The sequence below is a fragment of the Pezoporus wallicus genome, unplaced genomic scaffold (genome assembly GCF_028554395.1).
Source record: "Pezoporus wallicus isolate ANWC-B61680 ecotype Strahan unplaced genomic scaffold, APGP_CSIRO_Pwel_v1 contig_7068, whole genome shotgun sequence".
Taxonomy (NCBI): domain Eukaryota; kingdom Metazoa; phylum Chordata; class Aves; order Psittaciformes; family Psittacidae; genus Pezoporus; species Pezoporus wallicus.
The window spans coordinates 1,086,513-1,101,416 of NW_026635623.1; the positions used below are offsets into that span (position 1 = coordinate 1,086,513).

At 37.3% G+C, this 14,904-nt stretch overlaps 1 protein-coding gene across 6 annotated transcripts in view; it reads left to right on the forward strand.

Annotated features, from left to right (window-relative positions):
* The window catches only part of TRAF3 (TNF receptor associated factor 3), a 71,624-nt gene that overhangs the window by 19,236 nt on the left and 37,484 nt on the right, over positions 1 to 14,904 (forward strand). Inside the window, exon 1 of one of the 6 annotated variants that reach the window (XM_057397098.1) lies at positions 3,009 to 3,201. The exons of the other annotated variants lie outside the window; for them this stretch is intronic. The gene's annotated coding sequence lies outside the window, so the exon portion shown is untranslated. Of the gene's footprint in view, positions 1 to 3,008; positions 3,202 to 14,904 lie in introns of those variants that run through there. 6 annotated transcript variants of the gene reach the window in all.

Below are 14,904 nucleotides of genomic sequence, written 5' to 3' on the forward strand. Positions count from 1 at the left end.
TGCCAATATTCAAAGCCTGATGGGGCACCATTCTGGGCAGCTGGCTCTAGCTGACCCTGCTTGAGCAAGGGGGTGGATTAGATGATATCCAGATGTCCCTTCCAACTTCAGCCCTCCTGTGAAAGCTTCTTTAATACTCGAATGTATTCTTTAGCTGCTGCTGTGGAACACTTGGGAAATAATTACAAATGCCCTGTTGGGGGCATCTGTCTCGCAAATGCTGCTGCTGTGTAATCATGGCAGTTTTAATTGTATGGGGAAAGCATCCAAGTGTTAAAATAGTTAATTGACTAAACTCCCTAATTTAAGCATTAAAGCCAAAAAATGCACTGTATCTCCCTCTGCCAAATCCAGAAATCCCAAAACCCCACAAACCTTAAAATACTTTTTTATTTTTATTATCTTTAATCCCTTAAAATATTAGGGGTTATGAGAATAAAAGGTAGCTTTACTATAACTTACAAGCAGTGAAGTCACTAAATATAAGAATCAACTTAAAAAAAAAAAGGAAGAAAATAGTTCCCTCCTCCCTCCCCCCAACAGTGCAGTAACTGGCAAGAAGGGAATTGTAAAGGAGAGGAAATCAAGCTGTAGTGGAGCCTCTTGCAGGGTTGTGTTGCTGAGATCTGCATTTTGAAGCAAGAGGTAATGAACGGCTGCTTTCAGGTTTCCAATTGAGAGATCTGACTGCTTTCAAAAAAAGATGTGGATAAGTTTTCATTAAGTGTTTTTAGTGTGTGCATGACATGGTGGACAGCCATGAAATTTATAGATGCAGTGGTTTGGTTTTTTTCTTGATGGGAAATGCTTGCAGTTTCTCTCTGATACTTTGGTTTTAATCCTCTGTGCTCAGAGTGGAGGATAAGGTAAGGTACTTTTTGTTGCCTAACACAAAGGATAATCGAAATAATTTCTGCATGTTGTAGCATGCAACAATAACTGTGTTCTGTTGGCAAATAAAAGTTTTGATTACCTTTTTTATTGCTTGTAACTCATTGAAATTCATTGTAATACGTTCCCTGAATAATCTAGTATATTAAAGTTGTACTTCGTATGTATTAAAATATGGTTTTGGAGTTAGTTTTCACTTTGGTTATCTAATATAATAAGGAATTGTTTTCAAGAACAGTGTTCTGGAAATGTTCCTCTTTTTGTGTTCATCTCAAGAGCTAATAACCCAGTCCTTTTTGTCTCTTATACATGTCTTTGGATGTTTTTTTTTCATGCAGAATATTAAGGGTATAGCGCTGTTCTAATGCTGCTCTTTAGCAGTGGAGTGCACTTGTTAGTAAGAATGAAACCTTGGAAGTGCCTGAATTTTCTGTAAATTGGAAGGCGTGGTGTTGGGAGAGAAAGGAGAGGCTGGAAGTGCAGTACTCCCCATGCTAAATTCAGCTTTACAGTTAAGGATATGCATGGACAGTAACCAATCGTAACTGGTGCCTAAACTTGGGATGGGAGCTTATAACAGCTTTAGAATGTAAGTTTCTTGCTGAGTTACTATATGAATGTTTAGCACAGAAATTCATGCTTCATTCATGACAGCTGTAAGAATTACAGCCTGATTTAGAATTCATATGCTGTTTTGGCAGGGAAAGTGTTGTATGTTTGCGGATTCCCTTTTCATATGACTAAGGGTTTATTCCTCTAGTTTTCTGTAAATCTCAGTGCTGAGCTATGTTTCCACACTATTTTTTGCCATGTTTCTAGAATGAGCCAGATTGGACTTTTCCTTGGCCAATGTGTTTCTTTTGCTACAGTCTGTAATCACCAGTTAGCCTGTTGATTAATAGGATGCAGAGTAGCATGGCTGCTACTTTGTTAGTAGCAGTAGCCTTTTCACTATCTGAGAACCAAAGGTGAATTGTAGCACCTGACAAATATTAAAAAAACAGAGCACCACAAAGGAGACTCATCTATAGCTGTGAAAGTATGTGGCAGTTTTTCTGACTAGATAAATGTTATCTGGGTCATTTGTTACAAAGTCACTTTCTTTAGACATGGGAATGGGAGCCAAGCACATTTAGTGGCAGGTATGCCATTCTGTGGCTGAACTTAATTAACCACCTCTGTTCAACTGCTGAAGCTGATCCATCTTCACAACATTCTGTGCAGGATGATAGCTGGGAACATGCTCATAAGTTGGGCCCTTGCTGCCGCATAGCTTAGTGTCATCTGGAGCATTGCTGCTCTGGCACTATGGAATAGCTGCTCAGATTTGTCAGAGTTCACTGACACAGTTGGACTCTGTGGCAGGTGGATGCAAACTTCATTGGCAAGAGTAGAAAAACTAAAATTCTTGCAAAAATGTGGTCTGACTGTATATATGGTCAATGGTCAGGTGAGGTTACTGCAACATGGTCACAAAATGTTGTCCTTGAAGTGTAAATATGAGAGAGACCATGGGGATTTAAGATGTAGCGTACTGGTGGCCTGGTCATTGTTGTAGCATTTGTTGCATCTAAACTTTGGTATCGCATTTAGGAATGCATGTAGATAGTGATTAAGATTAGTATTAATTATGCTTTCAGACTCTTCTTCCCCAAACCAGGTGGCTTTCTTCTAATGATCTGTTTTAGTATTTTCATAAGGTGTTTGGCTTTTTGTAAGAAATGCTCTGCAGAACTATTAATTACTTTTCAGAATTGGGCTGATGTTTCCAAGTGGACTCTAACAGACTTTTACCAAGAAAACGGCACTACTGTGAAGATTCTGGGCAGTCTGTAATGGCATGTAATGTATCCGGGTGGAGAAGTTCATGTGTGTGTGTGTGTAAGGGCAGGAAAAACTCGCTGTTACTTTTACTTTGTGCATGTCTTTCTATAATTTGTTTTGTTGAGAGTTGTTTGTGAACCGTAGTGGGGGGTAGGAAAACAGTGGTTTAAAAATCATGTATTGTTACGTTACCTGTAATGTTATTTATGTTATTTTAAAAGTTGATCATTAAAAATAGTTTGATGCTTCCTCGATTGCATTAGACTAACTTTAGAGATGCTGAGAAACATGTTACAGAGTTTTTTGAATGAAAGTAGTGTAACTTAATTTTTTCTTTTTTAGGGCGAAAAGAGAAACCAGACAGACTATAGCAAAGCTCCCCTTATTGGCAAGAGTCAAGAGAACCCTAACAGAGCATTGAGAAAGTCTGTTCTCCTTTTTCCTCAAACTGCAGATCAAATGAGATTCACATAAAACAAAGGAGATGTAAACAATGAAAGTGTCTTCCAAATCTGGTTGCAGGGAGAGGTGTTAGTGTGTGAGGAAAAATAGTATACAGATTTGATCAAGAAAACTGTTGCACAAGCTTTGGAAATCAAGAGCTTTTTTAAACTAACAGTTCCCCTTTTAATGTTGTAGCCTCTTCTGTTTTTTGTCAAGAAGAGCAGTTATGTGAGGAGGAGGATATAATTTCCAGACTGATGTAGTTTACCTGGTATCAGATAGCTAGGGAAGAGGTTAGAAGAGGCAGTGAAGAAGAACAAAGGTTGGGCTGGGAAGAAGATGGAAACTGTGGAGGATTTCAACCTGTATGCCATTCTGGCAGCAGCTGTGATACTGGTGAGGTATTTAAATAGACAAGGATCTTGTAACCTGTTCTTAAGGTGAACCTGTTCTAAAGGGAAAAGTTCTTGTAGCATTGGGTAAACTTTGAGGAAGAAAAAATTATTTGGAATTACAGATAGATGTACTTTTTCTCATAGGTTTCTTTTGCCTGTTTGAGTTTGAACTGGGCTTTACTCAATCCAACCTTTATGAGCTTGCTAGTTAATGGCTAGGAGACAAATTGTTACTACATTAATTAAGGAGTTTGTGATTATTTTTTTTGTTTTTTTCCAAATTTTTGTTTCTTTCCCCCTACCAAAACATGAGTATTTGTATAGAGGAGAATGTTTTACCTGAGCAGTCTTTTTGCTGCATTGAAGTGGGTGGTTAGGACTCGTATGGAATATTTTTCTACTTACCTGCCATCTCGAACTTTACTGGAAAACTCCTTTTTGCTTTGTTTTTAATCCAGCATCTAATCATATATGTAATATTTCCTCCTCGCAATGAAAATGTATTGCAACTTTTTGTGAGGATGAGCATTTACTTTGGTGACTTTGGTCTGAATTTCCATGTGCAGTGCTTTGTTTCCTTTGCACTGCTGCTGAGAGAGGGAGACACCAGGAATATATATTGCAAAAACCTGTGTTGTTGATTTTTATGTTGTGCTTCAATGTAAAACTTGAATGTGGTAGTGGAGGCCTCAACTGAAATTACTAGTCAAAACTCAGCAGATGAGAGAGAAAAAAGGGGTCTATAAAAGGTAGTATATGAGTACAGAAAGTCTGGATTAGTAGAGATGAGCTATTAGTTGCCTATTAGATTCAGCCCACTTAAAAAAAATGTTTCTGGAGAGGATTTGGAAGAAATTCTGTGATGTCGTGTCATTAGAGATTTCAGATTTTCATGTGGGAAGAGAGAGAAAATTGGGGGTTGTCCTCATTCAGCTGAATTTAAGATACTGTGGATTTTCCATAATTACAGCTGTCTCTGTCCTCTGAAGTGCACTAATGAAATCCCTTATTTCAATGAAAAACAGAAGCTGTTTGGACTGATAACAAAAATGTATCCTTGTTCCAAAATGGAATAGCCTTCCCTTATATGCTGATAGCTATGCTGGTGATAGCTTTGATTAGCAAAACTCTGGTGCTGTCAGTTCCCAGGAGAATAAATTACTAGAACTATATAAAGAAAAATAATTAGAGTGTGAGTTTACATATACCTAATTTAATTTTTTTCTTGAATACCTCTCTTGAAAAGTGGGAGATTACAAAAAAAAATTAAAAACAATTTTTGACAGTATATGATTAACCTACAGAACTCACCTATCTGAGATAACACTAAGAATTTTCTGCTTTTGGCCTCAAAATAACTACTTCTGTGGTTAGCAGAGGTATAGAGGAAATAGGAATCATGCTTAACAGATACTTTGGAATTACCTTTTTCCGTATTTTTTTTCTTTTTTCTTTTTCCTCCAACTGTTGTATGTTGCTAGAAAACTTTTAACTATGTCTACTGAAAGCATGTACTCAGGCTTGAATTAAATGACAACATGATGTCTGTGCTGTAGCCAATGAGCTTATCCACAAGTGTGTTTTAAAGGCTGTTTAATGGTGGAAAAAGAATCCCAGGAACTAGATTGTGCTTGCCTTCATGGATGTATATTACAGCATTTTTGATGTATTTTGGAACTTTATGCTATACTGTAGGAAGTACATTTATATATCTTAATTGGATTCAGTTTGACACTTTCTTGTGATATTTTGAAGGCAGTAGTATAAGATCATAGAATCATAGTGGTTTGGGTTGGAAGAGACCTTAAAGATCATCTAGTTCCAACCACTCAGAACAATGTGAAGCAGAAGGAAGGCTTCCTCATAGAAGCATTTATAATGTTAAGGTGGTAGTTCTCCTTATGTATAAAGGTGAGGGTACCCTGACCTCTCTGTTTGTGTGTAATATTATACCTAGTGTTTTCAGATCCTGAAATTGCTTCATATAGATCATAAAGCATTGGGCTGCATTGTGCAGTAAGAAATCTCTTACAAGACTGAGAAGGGCAGGCAGGTGATTTCTTACCAATACTTCTAGGAGGATTTAGACTGGGGACAAATCTTACTAGAAGAGAAGCCTAAAAATACTACTTCGTACTGATACAGATCACTTGAGTCCAGGAATGTTATAAAAGGTAAGCAGTATTGTGCTTAATTTACAGTTAGTGGGGGAGGGGAGGGCAAATATGAAGTCTTAAAATCTTGTAGCCATTCAATAGAATTGGTGGGGAAAAAATTCCAAACCACAGCTGTAATATTGGAAGCTTCATTGCCTATGTACAAGTTATTTGCAAAAAGTGAGGAATCTGCGCTGTCTTGTCCTCTGAATAGTCAGTGGAGCAAGAAACTTTAATCTTAGCACATAATCCCCTTGATCTAACAGTGAACGCCCTCTGCATACTTTTAAATCTGTCATTTTTTCCAGTTGGAAGTTGTCCTTTGCATTCTGCATACGTAGGCTGTGCCTACATGGATCTTTATGATGCAAGCAGATAGTCTTTATCAGCATAAATTCTCCAAGGAATCTCTGAGTATTCTCATTTAGTTTCTAGTGTAGCACCTGGAGGCTTTCAGGTTTGAATTTTCAAAAGCAAAAATGCATATTTAAATGTTAGATTGCCATTAATGCATGAAACAAAATTATTCAGTATTTATTTGGTAGAGGTTAACACGATTTCATTAATATTAACTAGAGGAGCCCTCTGGCTTTAAGCATGCAAAAAGAACTTCCAGGTTAAACTGCCAACTTTATATTCCTTATAAGTATCCTGTCTGAATTGGTGCTGTAGAGATGGCTTGTTCTCAAGATGTCAATGGTATCTGTTGATCTGAAACCTCCAGAATAACAGTTGGTCTAAACCTGTAGGAAGCAGCAAACACAAGACTTATGGTTCCCAAGGCAAAATAATAAAATTGCTTGATATATGGAGAAGTAATCACACTCTGAGAGAGAAACTAGGAAACTGAATGCAGGTTCCAGGTAAAAGAATCTTTTAATGAGACTTAGCAGCTGGAAGAACAAATAGCGTCATATATCAGAAGGAATTTGTGTTTTATATAGATTTGGCCTTCAATAGCATATTCACAAAGACTATGTTTACTGCAAGAGGAAGCAACAAGTTCTTTTCTTTCTTGCATTCCTGGGAAACATGTTTTGTGAATCTGAATCTTCAGTTACAAAAACCCCAGCTTCACCTGTGAACATATTTATAAAGGTAAAAAATGCTTTAGATAGCAGTGAATGTGAAGTTCTTGTTCTGAATATTCTGACAAGTCAGGGTCTGTGACTTCTTCCAAACCTTGTTTTTTTCCTTCTCACCATACATATATTTACTAGAGAAGTAGAATCATAGTATCATAGAATAGTTTGGGTTGGAAGGGACCTTAAAGATCATCTAGTTCCAAACTGCCTGCCATGGGCAGGGACACCTTCCACTAGACCAGGTTGCTCAAAGCCCCATCCAGCCTGGCCTTCAACACTTCTAGAGACAGAGCAGCCAAAACTTCTCTGGGCAATCTCTTCAGTGTCTCACCACCCTCACAGTAAATAATTTCTTTCTAATAACTAGTCTAAATGTACTCATCCAGTGTAAAGCCATTCCCCTTTGTCCTATCACTATATGCCCTTGTAAAAAGTAACTCTCCAGATTTCTTCTGGGCCCCTTTAAGCTATTGGAAGGCTGCTATAAGAAACTGGAAAGCACCCTAATATAACTAGAAATATCAGGGGAAATATTTTGGTGGGTTGTTTTTTTTTAATTCCCCCTCCTTCCTGTGTTTATTTTCTCTTCCAGATTTCATTTACAAATGTGTTTCATTGTTCTAGTTTGGTTTTGTGTGGAGGGTTTTTTTTCCCCCTCTCTAATAGAAAAACCTTAACAACAAAATACCCTCCCTCACTTTTCCTAAAATTCAAGATGTTGGTCATAGAAAATGCACATAAAACAGTGAAGCATACAGTATAAACACTGAAACTGCTGAAGTTAAACCTGCTATCACTTGGTTAAATAAATGGATAATGTTTTTGTCTTCTTTCACATTTTGATAAATAATAAAATACAGGCAAATGACAAGAGAGTTGCCTGTAGGTCCTTTTTTCGTGAAGATTTTAGACAAAGCTGAAGACATCCTCTAGAATGGTGGAAAAATCCTTTTAAGATTATTGAGAATTGAGATCTGTGTGTGAATGAATGTCTTCCAGGCACTTCAATGTTGAATAAAATTTTTTTATGATGTCACTTGCTGGTATTAGTTTCTAGAATTTGATTAGTATTTAGGGCAGTGTGAAAAAGTAGTTCTTTCTCATCTGTGTTCAACTGTATGCAGTGTTCAACTGGATAAAATGGCTGAGCAGGACGTGCTTGATGAGGGTTAGTTTCCATAGGAGACAGGGTAGAGAGATTGACTGATTGATTTAGCTTTGGATGTAGGCTTAGAAAACGTACTCAGAGTGGAAAGCACTTCTTGTGGAAGTGAGATAGATACTATGATCTCAGTTTCCTGGGATGGCTATTTCTAGTTCCACAGTATTTTATTTCATCGTTGGACACGTGAAGTGCAGAGCCATATTGAAGTTGCATTCTGTTCATTTACAGCTTCCCCTATACTCTGCTGTGTTCGAAATTTCCTGGGAGGATTATTTTATTAAAGATGAGCTGCATTTTACAATTAGATTAACTCATATTTCGGGGGTTCTTGAGAAGGCAGTTTTCCTGTAATTATTTATAGTAAACCTCTTGAAGTGCCTTTATTTTATTTTTATTTTGTTGGTCTCTGACACTTTCAAATACCTTCTAAAAATTGTAGAAGCTAAGGTAAAGAATTTTGGGAGAGGTAGTACCTCTGCTTTGCTTAGATTTCAAGGCTGGATTCATTAAGAGACAGCACAGATGCACTCAGCCAGAAATTGGCAATGCAGATAGTATTCTTTGTGCACTTGCCAGACATCAGAGTAGATAGATAGACTGTAATTTGAAGAATATCTGTTGCTATTCTGCTAGACGTTTGAAATGTCATTAGTTTTGAAGCGGAGGATCTGTTTGATTAACAGAATGGAAAAGACCAGCAGCCATCAATGGGTCTTGTTAAAAAAATAAGAAAATAATAAAAAAAAAAAGACAGAAAGACTGACAATAATTTTAAAAGGCAGCAAAATTGTTTGATTCCTGCTTGGGGATTTCAGAAATGGAGAGACGTTGGTGTCTTATAATTTAAAAGCAAGTTGTTTCTGGTAAATCATGTGACAGATTTTTCTTGAAGGCACGCTTTGGCAGGAAAAGGGGACTTTTTTGGGTCTCTAGAGGATGAGACATTTTTTCTAGCAGTATATGCATTGTCCAAAATGATTTGGACATGCCATCTGCCTGAACCCTTGTTGATCCTTGTTAGGGTAGTTCAAATTTAATATTTCTCAGTCACAGCAGGTATAAGTGGGAAACAGAGTGAGCGACTTCTCTTTTGAGCTGTGTATGATTGACGTTACCACTTGTAACATGTGAACCGATGACTTCTATGCTGTGCAACAAAAGTAAAGGCAATACTAGGTTTGCTGTAAAGTGAGAAGTAGAGGAAATCTGGACTGATGGAAATAACTTTCCATAAAACCAGAGTATTCAGAATGCAAATGTAAACTGGTTTTGCTAGTTGTCTTTTCAAAGTATATATAAAATATTTTTGTAAAAGGAAACTACCTTTTAATTTGAAATACTATGATTATCATGGTATTTCCCAGAATATTTGATCTGAATATTTTTCTTCTATGGTAGATAAAACTTTTTGTTTGTAAAAAGAGACAGAAGTTACAAAAAAATAGAGTGTTGATTCACTTCTTCCACAAGGGACTCATGTATATATCTCAGTTGTGGACATCTAAGCAACAAAGGAAGAGATTAAAGTACACTTTGTCTTGTCATCATCTGATCATCTTCTGTTCTCTCCTGTTACTTAATGCTTCTACTAAAAACCTTATATAGAAATATGGATCCCAACTGGGGATTAGCTTTATAGGTGAAATGCAGTAACCTTGTGTTTTATCTTTTCTCTCCTGTACCCATAGACAAGGACCCAAATTGGAATTCAAAATGCATCAGAAAGTGCTCATGGTGCACTTGGATAACATGCCTCTTATCTGTTGTCTTGTGACCCAGGCTTTCAAAGCTTAAGAGGTCTTTTGATTTCTAAAAGAGGCTTTTGATTTCTTGCACTTCAAATGACTTTATACTGTATTTTGATATCCCATTGAGGTTACAAAGTAATTATTGAGAGCTGTAGACAGTAAGTGTAAGTCAAAATACAAACACTTTGGTTTTACTAGCCTCAGGCCGAATCTTAAAGCTGTTTTGCCAGCCCTTACGTCATGATTGAAAAGAATGTTGTTAACCTTCAAAAAATGATGGTTGAACACAGTGTCAAGTAAAAAACAGCTTTCCTAAATTGCACTGAATTAGTTTTCTCCTGTCTCTTTTTGATAGTTAAAATGTAATCCCTTTTAAAGTTGGTGTTTTTTTTTTTTCCTCACATCAGTGCAGTATGTATTAGACTGCATGTTAATTCTATTCAACATATTATTGGGTAGGTACTAAAAGTGTCAGTCCCTGGGCTCTTGGATACTCCAGACTATATTAATACTACATTATTATTTATAAACATTCCTATTCTCATCTCTTAAAGCTGGTATAATTGCTTTGCACATCTATCCAATGTTTTAATTTCTATTTAGTATCTAGAAATTTGTTACACTGAGCAGGGCAGAGTATATATTAGAACTGTTGTCATGAAAGCATGGTTTAACAGGCTTGCTAAATTGAGTTCCCTGCACTGACATGCTGTTTTATTTAATCCTGTAAGACACTTCACATTAATGTGTAGACTCATTTTTGGAGAAAATGGAGACAAAGTGATAAAAAGGTTAAAAGCATAAAACAATGTAAGATTTAGCTTACCATTCGTTTTCTTCTATTTGGTCATCTTGCAAACTAGAACATGGGAAATACACAATGTTTGTGATTCAGGTGACTTGCATGGTTGTTCATTTGCCAGAATATCAAGATACGGTTTTTGGTTATACTTCTGGTTTTGTAGTTGAGATAGGAAAAGAAGAAATGGTCTGTACTATCCAAGGCAGAAATAGTTTTGCTATTTGTTCAAGAACTTTTACAGAATACAGCCATAAAGACGATGGTGAAATCTGGTTTAGTTGCTTTAGAACATAGCAGTTTGTGTATCAGAACAGGCTTTTTTTCTGCATAACAGTATCATGCCATAATTGCTATAGTAAGAACTCCCCACAGAGGAGTGTTAAACACTGGAACAGGTTGCATGGAGAGGTTGTGGTATCTTCATCCTTGGAGTTTTTGAAAATTCAGCCTTGGATAACCTGGTCTAATTTTGAAGTTGGCCTTGCTCTGAAGAGGAGGTTGGGCTAGATGACCTCCAGAGGTGCCTTCCAACCTGTGTCTTTAGGATACTGCACTTATAAGTGGCTGTGAAGAGCTTTCAAATGGCAGAAACTTCTTTGTGGAGAATGCTCCATGTCATCTGTGTGTTTTCAAATGCTTCCATCCTATTTGGTTGTATCCAAGTAGTAGTTTTTCTTGTTGATCTTCTGTTTTTATGTGTATGATCTCAAGGTCTTCTTCACAATTGGCTTGCATTAGTTTGTGCAAGAAAGATGGATGCTTATGGAAGTATAGGGCAAAGTTTAAAGTAGCTAAAATACCCAGTTTATTTTAATACGAGGAAAAATAAGTTTTAAATATCAATGCTGCTTTTATTTCCAACGGGAATTAGACTTAGCAATTGAATGTTTTTCATAAAAGAAGATAAGGAATGGTTTCATTTCTTTCACTTTGTAAAGTTATATCCAGTGTTAGTGATCAGCAACCCTTCCCTGTCCTTCCCTACCCTCTGTCAGGATTTTATCTTAAAGCTGGAAATACTTCAGCACTGGTTAGCTGGTCCTGTATATGCTGTACAGAAACAGTGAATTGTGCTTCAAGCATGACTAGTGCATGGAGGGACAGGGAGGGGGGGAGGAATAAAAGTAGTTCCCATATGCAAAAAAGAAGGGTGGAAGTGCAAAGACTTCTGAGCTCACACAAGGCAAAATGGATGGATAGTGCTCTGCTTTCAGACCTGCCACCCAGTATTGCCTCATTCACTGCCTAGGTATTTTTGTGGAGTATTTGCATTTTATTTATCAGTTGTTCTTGGGTGCCCCTGTCCAGACTCAACACTGCGGCTTTTACCAGAATGCCAGGCTGAGGGACAGCTGGATTTTGAGAGAATGGCTCCTTGTAGTAGACACCGTCATGCTTAAGAGCTTCAGAGTGAAGATTCCCTGCTCAGTTTTAATTTTTTTTTACATGTGTGCACTGAGTAAATTGATAGTACATTGTCACCAATATACTGCTTTCAGCCTGCATTACTGTTTTAACCAGGCACCAAGTTATGACAGTATACGTTGCGTGTTATAATTTCATTCAGAAGTAGAAGCAGAACCAAGTCAGGAGACTTGTCTAAAAGATGGTGAAAGACAGATGTAAGTATGTACTAGGAGTTTATTAGAAATTATGAATTGCTGAAATATAAGACAAAGGAAAAGTTCAGATTGTTGTAAGAATTTAATTTTAAGATAAAAGATTTCAGTGTGATAACCTGAAGCAATAACTCTTGGCAATAGAAAGCACGTTGGCTGGGAAGACTGAAAAGCTGGAAATGCCAGCCCAGGTACCTGGTCACCTGGTTCTCTGAGGGTATCCTGTAAAACACAGAAGAGAATTCTGTGAAGAGTGAAACTGATGAAGTTTGTTTTCAGACTAATCTGTGCTCTACATTCCTTTTTGTACCCATACTCCCCTGTACTTAATAAAAAAAAGAAAGAAAAAATACCTCCAGCCCACTCTCTGTCATTGTAATACTGGAGGAGACTAAGACCATGAAGTTTGCCTGGGTGAGAGGGATCAGGTGGTCTTGGCTGGTTTAAATGTAATTGTGTATTGACTGGCCAACTGATAGACCACGCAGGAGTGGTGATGATTGAGGTTGCACTTTAACAGCCTTTTACTCACTGGAGCGCTACACTAAGTTTCTGTTCCTCACATAGCTGCTCGTTTTCATGAAACCTGTCTGTCTAGTTGGTTCCCATATGTTTTTGGGAGGCTGGGAGGAGAGGTGGCACAATCACAAGCTGTATCTCATTAAAAACTAGACTAAAATAACATACCACTTGCTACCAATAAGCAAAATGATCTGATTCGGATAAGATGCTGAAGTTTGGTTTTAAGCTTTTAAGATAAAAAAATACCAACTTTTTTTAATGTTGTTGGTCTCTTTGCTGCTGCAGTCTTTAGCTCCCTGTCCAACTTCAGGTTTCTTATTGAGAGCTTAATTTAGATATTATGCATGCAGTGCTGTTCTGTTTGAGTAACTTCTGCTCTTAATGCAAATTGTAATTCGATCAATAAAGCTTTTCTAAATAATAACCAAATTAATTGAGTCTTCTGTTATCCTCTGGTAATGTTACAAAAGCATTTACTTAAATAACTTCTTGATCTTTTTGAATTTTAAAGCTTGACAGCTTATTTTTTTTGTATTGTCAATATATCAAAACTGTCTTCATGCAGAGCTTGCTACATTCCAAATCCTGTGGTCCTTATTTCTACCAATTTTTGAGGGGTGCTTTAGATTATGTAAGAGTTAATTTTTTTGTTTGTTTTGTTTTTTTTTTCCCTTTTAAGATGCACATTTATTTGGGGTTTTGTTTGTTTGTTTGTTTTTTATAGCAGCTTTATTGTATTTCTATGTTGCAAATTGGTTTTATTCCCAAAGAGCAAATAATAACAAAAGAAAGTGATATTTGCCTCCTGTGGTGAGAACAGCATCCTTGCTTAAATGAGGACAGAGCAAGATGCTTTTTTGTTTGGGAACTCACATGCTTTCTAATTCTTGGAACACCTGTTTAAGTAAATTCACTTTTGCTTCCAGTTTCTAACCCTCTGTACTAATGTTAGTATGAGTTATGTAACCAAAAAATTACTACAACATGTACAGGTTGAAATATTATGAAGTCTAGCCTCAGATACATGAGTTCCTCTGGTGCTGGAAAAGAGTACTGATAAAAATGGAGCTTGATGAGACTTGACAGACTGGGGAAGGTATTGTCACCAGTCTGATGACCAGAAGAGTATCTTTTACTCTGCAGAAGCATGAATATCAGCATATGCTGGCTGCAGGAAAGGTGCCTGAAAGAATGTAATCAACAGTGGACAGAACTGACATTGGTGACTGATGCTTTTTATGTGCTTGTATGTCCTCAAAGGTGACTGTCCAAGATTTAACAGTTTTAAAAAACGTCTAAAAGTCATTTTATTGTGATTATTTTCCTCAGGGATAAGAAACTTGAGCTTAAGAAACAGAGAGTGGTGAATTAGGAGTAAAGATTTAGGTTGCTGAACAAGAATCAGTCTTTGACTTGATGGCAGCTTGCTGTGCCTTTAGGAATTGGAGGGCCCCACCAGAACCAGTCTATCTTGAATGTTCTAGCCAGGCTCCTCTTCCTGCTTTCTGGAAGTGTGTTATCTTCACTGCAGTAAGTGCATAGCGTCTTACTGAGGTGTGACTTCAGAACTGTTTCTTGTTGGCAGTTTGAAACACGATTGTGGGAGTATAATCTGAGTCCTGCTGTTAAAGGTTCCTGAAAAGGAAAAGAAGACATTGCAGATGACACCCTGCAGTGGGATGAAAACCATAATAGAAAGCTGTTTGCAAATGGGTGGCAGTGGAAATGTTTGTTTACCATTTATCATAGCTTTCTGGTTGTTTCCTGTGACAAGATATCCGACACATTAATTCCCAAAGTGGTGTCCTATGGAGCCCTGTGTGTTTTATTTTGTTATGAAATCTCTCTTGACAGCTGACAGTCCAGTCCCTGAGCAGTTTCATATCTCTCTGAAACTCTCACCTGCTGCTCATTTGGCATTTGGTACTCTTCCTTAGTTAAATCTTGGGTATTCTTTCTCAGCACTGCCTGCCTCCTTGTGACTAATTACTCAGTTTCCATAAAGAAATTGTGCTTTTGGCTTCCAAGTTGAGGAACTTTGTGCTCTGTTGACCTGCCAGTTCTGTCAGCATCTCTTTTAGTGTCTCTTTTTTGTAATTTCTTCTGTGGGTTAGAATCAGGCCATGCCTTGTTTTATTCTGGCACTTTAAGGAAAATCATGTCCCTGTGTTGTTCTTACTAGTCAGCATGAGTGAAGCTGGCTTTTGACTTCAAGAGTTGACAGAATGGTAGAGGTATTGAATATGAAACAAA